Source organism: Rhinoraja longicauda, chromosome 9, assembly GCF_053455715.1.
Source record: "Rhinoraja longicauda isolate Sanriku21f chromosome 9, sRhiLon1.1, whole genome shotgun sequence".
NCBI lineage: Eukaryota > Metazoa > Chordata > Chondrichthyes > Rajiformes > Arhynchobatidae > Rhinoraja > Rhinoraja longicauda.
Window position 1 is genome coordinate 22,259,768 of NC_135961.1, and position 9,269 is coordinate 22,269,036.

Here is a 9,269-nt window from a genome sequence, read left to right on the forward strand (position 1 = left end):
ACTTCAAAGGTTTCGTCCAAATCATTGTGGATTCTACAAACACCAGACTGGATGCAATAACCCGGGACTTACAAGATATCAAAACGAGTCTGCAGTTCACACAAAAGGATGTGGACGATTTGAAGGCCGACCACAACAAACTAGCTGAGTGCTGCAACACAATGCAGTCGGACATTTTCAAAGTCTGTGACGGTTTACTGACTATCACAGACAAGATGGAGTATCTGGAGGGGCAGACCAGACGCAACAACCTGGTATTCGACGGGATAGTGGAGTCACCGGGAGAAACCTGGACCGAGACGGAGGAGAAAGTCCAGAAAGTTCTGGCTGAGAAGCTCCAGCTCCAGCGAGAGGTGGAGGTTGAACGGGCGTACCGGGCAGGGAAACCCGGTGGCGACCGACCGAAGTCCACAATGGTGAAACTCCTAAGGAAAAGGACAGAGAAACCATACTACAACGCACCGTCTCTCAAGGGATCTAAAATATAGATTAACGAGGACTTCACGGACGCTGTCAGACGAAGGAGGAAAGAACTGATGCCGGAGCTGAGAGCTGCCAGAGGGAGGGGGGATATCGCTTTTCTACGCCATGACAAACTGATTATTCATCCACGTACCAGCACACCAAAACTACCATGAGACATCTAATCCACAACAGGTATGCTGAACCATAAAACTCGCATATGACTACAAACACAATTCACCCATATCCTGAAGCTAATCACATGCTAACACGGATTGCTGAACTGGATGATCTGGAATTAACTACTCATCTATACACTAATCATAAGCCACAGGATATCGAAAATGACATTGATCCAGAAAACAATTTTTTCTTGAACATTAACAACGACTGTCACTATTATACTGATGAACAGTACAATAGCACATTCAAAACCGAAAACAATATTTCAATAATCCACTTCAACAGTAGAAGCCTGTATGCTAATTTCCATGACATCAAGGATTATTTAAATCAATTTACACAGCCCTTTAACATAATTGCAATATCAGAAACTTGGATCAACAGTGTAAGGGGCATGGATTTTGAACTTGAAGGATATGAACTGATTTGTATGACCAGAAAAAACAAAAATGGTGGTGGTGTAGCTCTTTATGTAGACATGAATTATAATTATAAGGTGGTGGAAGAAATCTCAACTGTGGTAGATAATGTACTTGAATGTGTTACTATAGAAATATGTATGGGAAAGAAAAAAATGTAATTGTAAGTTGTATATATAGAACATCAGGGTCTAATATAGACACATTTAAAGACTGGATGGAGGAACATTTTACAAAAACAAATCATAAAGTTATGTTTATCTGCGGCGACTTCAATATTGATTTGCTAAATCCGAATAATCATAAAATGACTGAGGAATTTATCAATACATTGTACAGTATCAGCCTATATCCCAAAATCACCAGACCCAGTCGGATTACTTCCCATTGTGCTACATTAATTGATAATATATTTACTAATGATATAGATAACAATACAGTAGGAGGATTATTAGTAAATGACATCAGTGACCACCTTCCAGTTTTTACAGTTTATAACAGCAACTACGGAAAAAATAAGCAGGACAATAAACAAGAATACCGAAGGGTTAGGACAAAAGAGTCCATGGTTGCACTTAAAAATGATTTACTTGCACAAAACTGGGAATTAATATATAAAGAAAATGATATTGATAAAGCATGATGAATTTTTAAGAATATTTAAAATACTATATGATAAAAATTGTCCAATGAAACAATATTGTAGAGAAATAAAGTATAAAGATAATCATTGGATGTCAAAAGGATTGCTAAATGCCTGCAAAAAGAAAAACACACTATACAGAGAATTCATTAAACATAGAACTATAGAAGCAGAAAATAAATATAAGAAATATAAAAACAAGTTAACTAATATCATGAGAAATTGTAAGAAAGAATATTATAATAAACTATTAGAAAACAATAAACACAACATTAAGGGTATATGGAATATATTAAACAGCATAATTAGAAATAACTCTAGACAGATTAATTATCCGCAGTATTTTATAGAAAATGATAAGACAATAAATAACATGGATGACGTGGTTAATAAATTTAATTATTTTTTTGTAAGTGTTGGACCTAATTTAGCAGAAAAAATCCCAGATCCGGTGACATCTAATGATAATCTTATAGAAATGAATCCAAGTACAATGTTTCTTAAACCGGTAGAAGAAATGGAGATTGTAGATATTGTTAATAAATGCAAGAATAAAACATCCACTGATTATAATGAGACAGATATGAAAATAGTAAAAAAAGGTAATTGATGGGATTTCTAAACCACAAACACACATTTTTAACTTATCATTACAAACCGGTCAATTTCCCAATAATATGAAAATAGCTAAAGTTATTCCGCTGTATAAAACTGGAGATAAACACCACTTCACAAATTACAGACCTGTTTCTCTTCTCCCACAGTTCTCTAAAATTCTGGAAAAACTTTTCGTCAACAGATTAGACAATTTCATAGATAAGCACAATTTACTCTCTAATAGTCAATATGGATTCAGAAGTAACCGGTCAACATCACTAGCTTTAACTGAACTCATTGAACAAATCACAAATTCTATAGATAAAAAGAAATATGCTGTTGGGGTATTCATTGATCTAAAAAAAACATTCGATACAATAAATCATGAAATATTAATCAATAAATTGGAACTATATGGGATTAGAGGGTTGGCTTTAGAGTGGGTTAGAAGTTATTTAAAGAACAGGAAACAATTCGTGAAGATGAGAGAATATCAGTCTGGATGTTTGGACATTGTGTGTGGAGTCCCCCAGGGGTCAGTGTTGGGTCCTAAACTCTTCATCATCTACATCAATGATATATGTAAATTATCAAAAATATTGAAATTCATCCTATTTGCTGATGACACTAACATTCTTGGTTCTGGTGAAAATTTACAGCAACTTTTGGACAATATCACCTCAGAATTTTGCAAAATTAAAAAATGGTTTGACATTAACGAATTATCACTAAACTTGAGCAAAACAAAAATTATGATATTTGGGAACAGTAAAATAAACAATCAAGCACAGGTACAGATAGAGGGTGTTAACATAGAAAGAGTAAATTAAACTAAATTCCTTGGGGTGATAATAGATGAAAAAATTTGCTGGAAATCTCACATTAAACATATCCACAGTAAAGTATCTAGAAGCATTTCAGTTCTGGCCAAAGCAAAACATTTCCTAGATAACAAATCACTTTGCATTCTGTTCTGTTCACTAGTTTCACCTTATTTAAGTTATTGTATAGAGGTGTGGGGAAGTACATATATAAGTTCACTACAACCACTATTCATACTGCAAAAAAGAGCCATTAGAATAATTCATAATGTCGGTTTTTGTGAACACACCAACTCATTATTTATAAAGTCTAAAATAATCAAATTTTATGACATTGTGGAATATCAAACAGCTCAATTCATGTACAAAGTGAGAAACAATTTGCTACCAAGTAACTTACAGGAAATGTTTTATGAAAGAGAGGGGGGGTATAATTTAAGGGGAACATTAAATTTCAAGATTCGCAATACTCGAACAACAATGAAAAGATTTTCTATATCAATCAGTGGAGTAAAGCTATGGAACAGAATGAATGCGGAATTAAAACAATGTTCAAACATCATCCAGTTTAAAAACAAATATAAACACATGATTTTTTCTAGGTACAGTGAGGAGGGGGATTAACAGTCACCAGGGGTCTACATATAATAACACATCATTATTTAAATAAGTATATCTATATGAACATATAAGGGTGTATGAGTATCTTTGTATTAATATCTGATACTTGATAAATATTGATTAGGGAATGGGGGTAGGATTAAATAAGTTCACACTTCTTCCTACTCCTTTTCGCACATGTTAAGTAATGGATGAAATTCCTTGTATTTCTTCTGTTTTTTTGTTTATTTTGTTTTTTAATTGATGTCTTTTAACATGTTCGAAATAAAATGAAATGAAATGAAATGAAATGAAATTTATATATATATCACAAACAACAGAGATCCCAGCACAGATCCTCACGAAACTCTGCTGGTCACAGATGCCTAGCGATAATAACCCTTCCAGGCAACCTCTGTTTTCTCTGAGTAGGCCAATTCTGAAGCCAACTTCTAAGTAACCGCGGATACCATGCATCAGCATTCCATGAGGAACTTTATCTAATACCTCACTAAAATGTGGGTAGACAACATCCACCAGTCATCAAAACTTTTTTTCTGGTCAGTTAGATGCAATTTGACTTGAATAAGTCCATGTTAACATTTTCTTATCAATGCACACTTGTAGGAAAAGCGTGTTAATTGTGTCATTGATTGTTCTTTCTGGAGCCTTTCCCTATCACTGAGGTTAAACTAACTGGTCTGTAATTATTGTGTTTATTGCTACACCCTTTTATGAATCTGTGTAACATTTGCAATTTTCTGATCCTCAGGAACTAGAGTTGACTTTTAAAATATTTAGATGATTATTTATGGTTAAACGCTTGTAGAATTATTTCAATAGTGAAGTAAAATTAACCAGCAACTTGGCTTTAAACATTTGATGATCTGTTTAGGCAGTTCTTCCTTCCACTACACATATCTGGCTAAAAGAGGACATTGGCTGGGGTATTCTCACAAATTGCAGCACCAATGTTGTTTGAATCTGGAGGATAAATACAATGTAGAAAAGTGCTGGAGTACCTCAGCAGGTCATGTAGCATCCTTGGAGAACATGGATGGGTGATGTTTCGGGTCAGGACCCTTCAGGCTGATAAATACAATGTGTGCATTAACTTCTCCTCAACATGATCTCCTCAAATATTTGCATGTTCCATCGACATCATTTTGAAAGTGTAACAACATATGTATTGTAACATGCAAAGGTGATCATGTCCAATTCATATTTTGCCATGACTCTGATGAGAACCAGATTTTTAAAATAAACATCTGGGGTTTCATCAGTCATATAGGGGCATAGAATACAAAAAAATGGAAGTGACGTTATGTTGTAACTTTATAAAACATTGTTTGGAAGGCACTTGGCATATTGTGTTCAGCTTTGGTCATCGTGTTATAGGAAGGAGAGCACAGAGAATTCAGAGGAGATTCACCAGCAAAAAACAACATGCTGGAGGAACTCAGTGGGTTAGGCAGCATTTGTGAACGGAAATAGACAGACGATATTTCAGGTACTAAATTATGGTAAGGCAAATTACAATATTACTAGGCAGGAGCTAGCGAGAATAAGTTTGTATCTGACATGTATGAGTCATTAGAAACAAGAGGGTAACCAGGGAGAAGGTAGGGATAACTGAGGGAATTTGTGCTTGGAGTCAGAGGATATAGGCCAGGTACTAAACAAGTAGTTTGCATCTGTATTACTACAGGTCGTGTTTACTAATGTTTGCGTTTTTTTGAGGAGGTGACAAAGGTGATTGATGAGGGTAGGTCAGTGGATGGTTTTTACGTGAATTTTAGTAAGCATTTGATAAAGTCTCCCATGGTAGGTTAATTTAGAAAATTAAGATGCACAAAATTTGCAGGGCCTTGGTGATATGGATTTAGAACTGGCTTACTGATAGAAGACAGAGTTATGATGGAAGGTTATCCTGGTTGGATGTCTATGACTTGTGGAGTTCCACAAGGATTTGTGCTGGGACCTCTGTTTGTTTATAAATGACTTGCACATAAATGCAAATGAGTTGGTTAATGGGTTAGCAAATAATGATAAAATTAGTGGAGTTATGGACTGTGAGGTGTTGCATTTTTGGCGGTTGAATGTGGGGGAAAGTATATTGGCTGTGAAGCATTTTGGGACATACTGAGATGTTGAAAAGCATAATCAAAAACATTATGTGTAGGATGGAACTGCAGATGCTGGTTTATATCAAAGTTGGACACAAAGTGCTGGAGTAATTTAGTGGGTCAGGGAGCATCTCTGGAGAAAAAGGAGGGTTGATGTTTTGTGTTATAACCTTTCTTCAGTCTGCCATTCAAAATGATTCAAAAGCATAATGTCTTTTTTATAATTGAACTAGATCCATTGTGTTTTGTTTTAGTTGCCATTTGCAATGTGCTTTCAACAGTTCTAAGTACCATTTATAATGATATTGTTTTACTTGACGATGAAGAGAAGATTTGATCTTTCCTATATCAATGGGACATAACATTTATCCTAAAGGGCCTGTCCCACTTAGGCGATTTTTTAGGCGACTGCCGGCGACTGTCAACGTCGTAGCAGATCGCCGAAATTTTATTTTACCCGACAACAATGACCACGACAATGCCGAGATTACACCGTCTTTGGAAACATCGCGAAATTTCCACGCTGTCAATGGTTCTCCAGCGTCCTAATTTTCGCTGAAATCACTGACAAGTCGGTAAGTACTTGAGAGTTTTGAAATATAACATCTTGCCTGGGTTACTTGAAAACCAGGCTTCACGGTAACAAGGCATAAACTGGATTGACTTCCAGTTTACTAATAACAGTATTAAGAAATTTAATTTTAAAAGTGCTTAAATGGATTTTTGTGAAAAGTGTGTGTTCTTTGAAAATGTACGGGAGATGCATATCTGGTTTCTGGGTTGCATATCTGGGTTGGGAGCCTACTTTAAATGTGATCGCTGATGGCCATAAACATTGCAAAAATTCCCACGCTTACCTGACCGTCAAACTGACGCCTCCAATCTACCTGTCAAATGTCCTGACGGTAAATAAACTGGTTAAACACAAGTATTTTATGGTATCTTGAAATGACTTTACTTATTTGCTTCTAAATGCATCTAAGAGAAACTGGCAAATCTGGGAACAGCATGCGACAGCGCCCGCAATAAGCAACGATACCTGGCGACAAGCCAGCTGTCGCCGAGAAATTTCATACCGAATGATTTCTCAGCGACGCGTTGAGGTCCACTACGATTCTTGGAAGACTCCTCATGATCATGCCCGTGACACCGCGGCAAACTGTCGGCGACAGCCTAGTTGCCGGCAGTTGCCTTAAAATCGCCTAAGTGGGGCAGGCCCTTAAGGCTAGGATAAGAGGGAATCATTATTTATCAGTTTCAAGCACCATCTGGTGGTTGCTAAGAGAATCTGTGAGCAGATTTGAGAGGGAGGTTACTGCTTCTATCACTTACTTCGTACAGTAGAGAAATGGTACAGAAAGATCAGAGGAAGCAACTGGTCAGATCAGTGCAGATATATACCAGAAAGTGGTGGAGTAGAGAAATCGTGGCATTCATGGTGGGGAGGTAATACATGGTGGGTGAGAATTTTTTAAAATATTTACATGAAGACTGTTTCCGACAGATTTTTCTGCTCAGTACATCTGGAGTAATTAGGAAACATCTATATATATGGTATCTTTTTCAGAAAATATGAGCTGCTAACCAACAGAAAATATAGATATTAATATGTTCCATCTCAATATTTCTCAAACTTTAAGTTGTTTACTATTTATAATATTTGCTCTTTTATTTCTATACGCATATGTGTTCACAGATTTAAACAACTTTCATTTATATGAGACCTCCAATGGAATAAAATAGTTTAAGTTACTTAACAGGCGTATTACCATAATAGGAACTATAGGAAACACAAACCATAGCCAAAAAAGTGTAATTTAAGGAGAACATTACAGTACAGGTAATCCTGAGGTTATGGCAGATTTCCCTTCCTGCAAACTGTCTATAACAGTTCAAATGTACAGAGAACTTTAAAGTTTTATCTTATTTGTTTTCAGTCCTTACAAAACGTCAGACAAAATATTATATCTGTTTCTCTCACCATGAATGCTGCCTAACCTGATTTTACTTTAGGAAGTTTATAATGCTGGAAATAAATAATATTTATCAATAAAATAGATATGTTTAGAACTACAATTTCTAATTTTTTCCAGTTTAATGAAAGTATGCCAACATTCCATCCATCAATTCCAAACTTAAAATATATCCATTTAAAATAATTTTATATAAAGTGAATATAGGTACAAAACACTGGAGTAACTCAGCGGGTCAGACAGCTTCTCTGGAGAAAAGGATAGGTGATGTTTCTTGTCGAGACCCTTATTCAGACTGAGTGTCAGGGGAAAGGGAAATGGGAGATATAGATGGTGATGTGGAGAGATATAGAACAAATGGACCTATCTGATCTCCCGGTTGCCAAGCACTTTAATTCCCCTTCCCATTCCCACACTGACCTTTCTGTCCTAGATCTCCTCCATTGTCAGAATGAGGCCAAAAGCAAATTGGAGGAACAGCATCTCATATTTTGCTTGGGCAGCTTACAACCCAGTGGTATGATGTTGATTTCTCTAACTTCAAGTAACCCCTGTCTTCCCCCTCTCTCCACCCCTCCCCCACCCAAGTCATACCAGGTTCAAAGTCGTCTTGTTGCGTCTCATTGCCTGTACTTGTTCTCACCTGACAAACTGCTAACAAAGCCTGTTTCCTTTATCATCGTTATCATCGTAACCTTTTTGCATATCTTTGATTCATTTGTTCTATATCTCTCTACATCACCGTCTATATCCCTCATTTCCCTTTCCCCTGATTCTCAGACCGAAGAAGAGTCTCAATCTGAAACATCACCTATTCCTTTTATAAGAGTTATAAGGAATACAAGTTATAAGAGTAGAATTAGGCCATTCGGCCCATCAAGTCTACTCCGCCATTCAATCATGGCTGATCTCTGCCTCCTAATCCCATTTTCCTGCCTTCATCATATCATCATATATATACAGCCGGAAACAGGCCTTTTCGGCCCTCCAAGTCCGTGCCGCCCAGCGATCCCCGCACATTAACACTATCCTACACCCACTAGGGACAATTTTTACATTTACCCAGCCAATTAACCTACATACCTGTACGTCTTTGGAGTGTGGGAGGAAACCGAAGATCTCGGAGAAAACCCACGCAGGTCACGGGGAGAACGTACAAACTCCTTACAGTGCAGCACCCGTAGTCAGGATCGAACCTGAGTCTCCGGCGCTGCATTCGCTGTAAAGCAGCAACTCTACCGCTGCGCTACCGTGCCGCCATAACCCTTGACACCCATACTAATCAATAATTTGTCTATCTCTGCCTTAAAAATATCCACTGACGGCCTCCACAGCTCTCTGTGGCCATGAGATCCACAGATTAACTACCCTCTGACTAAAAAAGTTCCTTCTCACCTCCTTTCTAAAAGAGCGCCCTTTAATTCTGAGGCTATGACCGCTGGTCC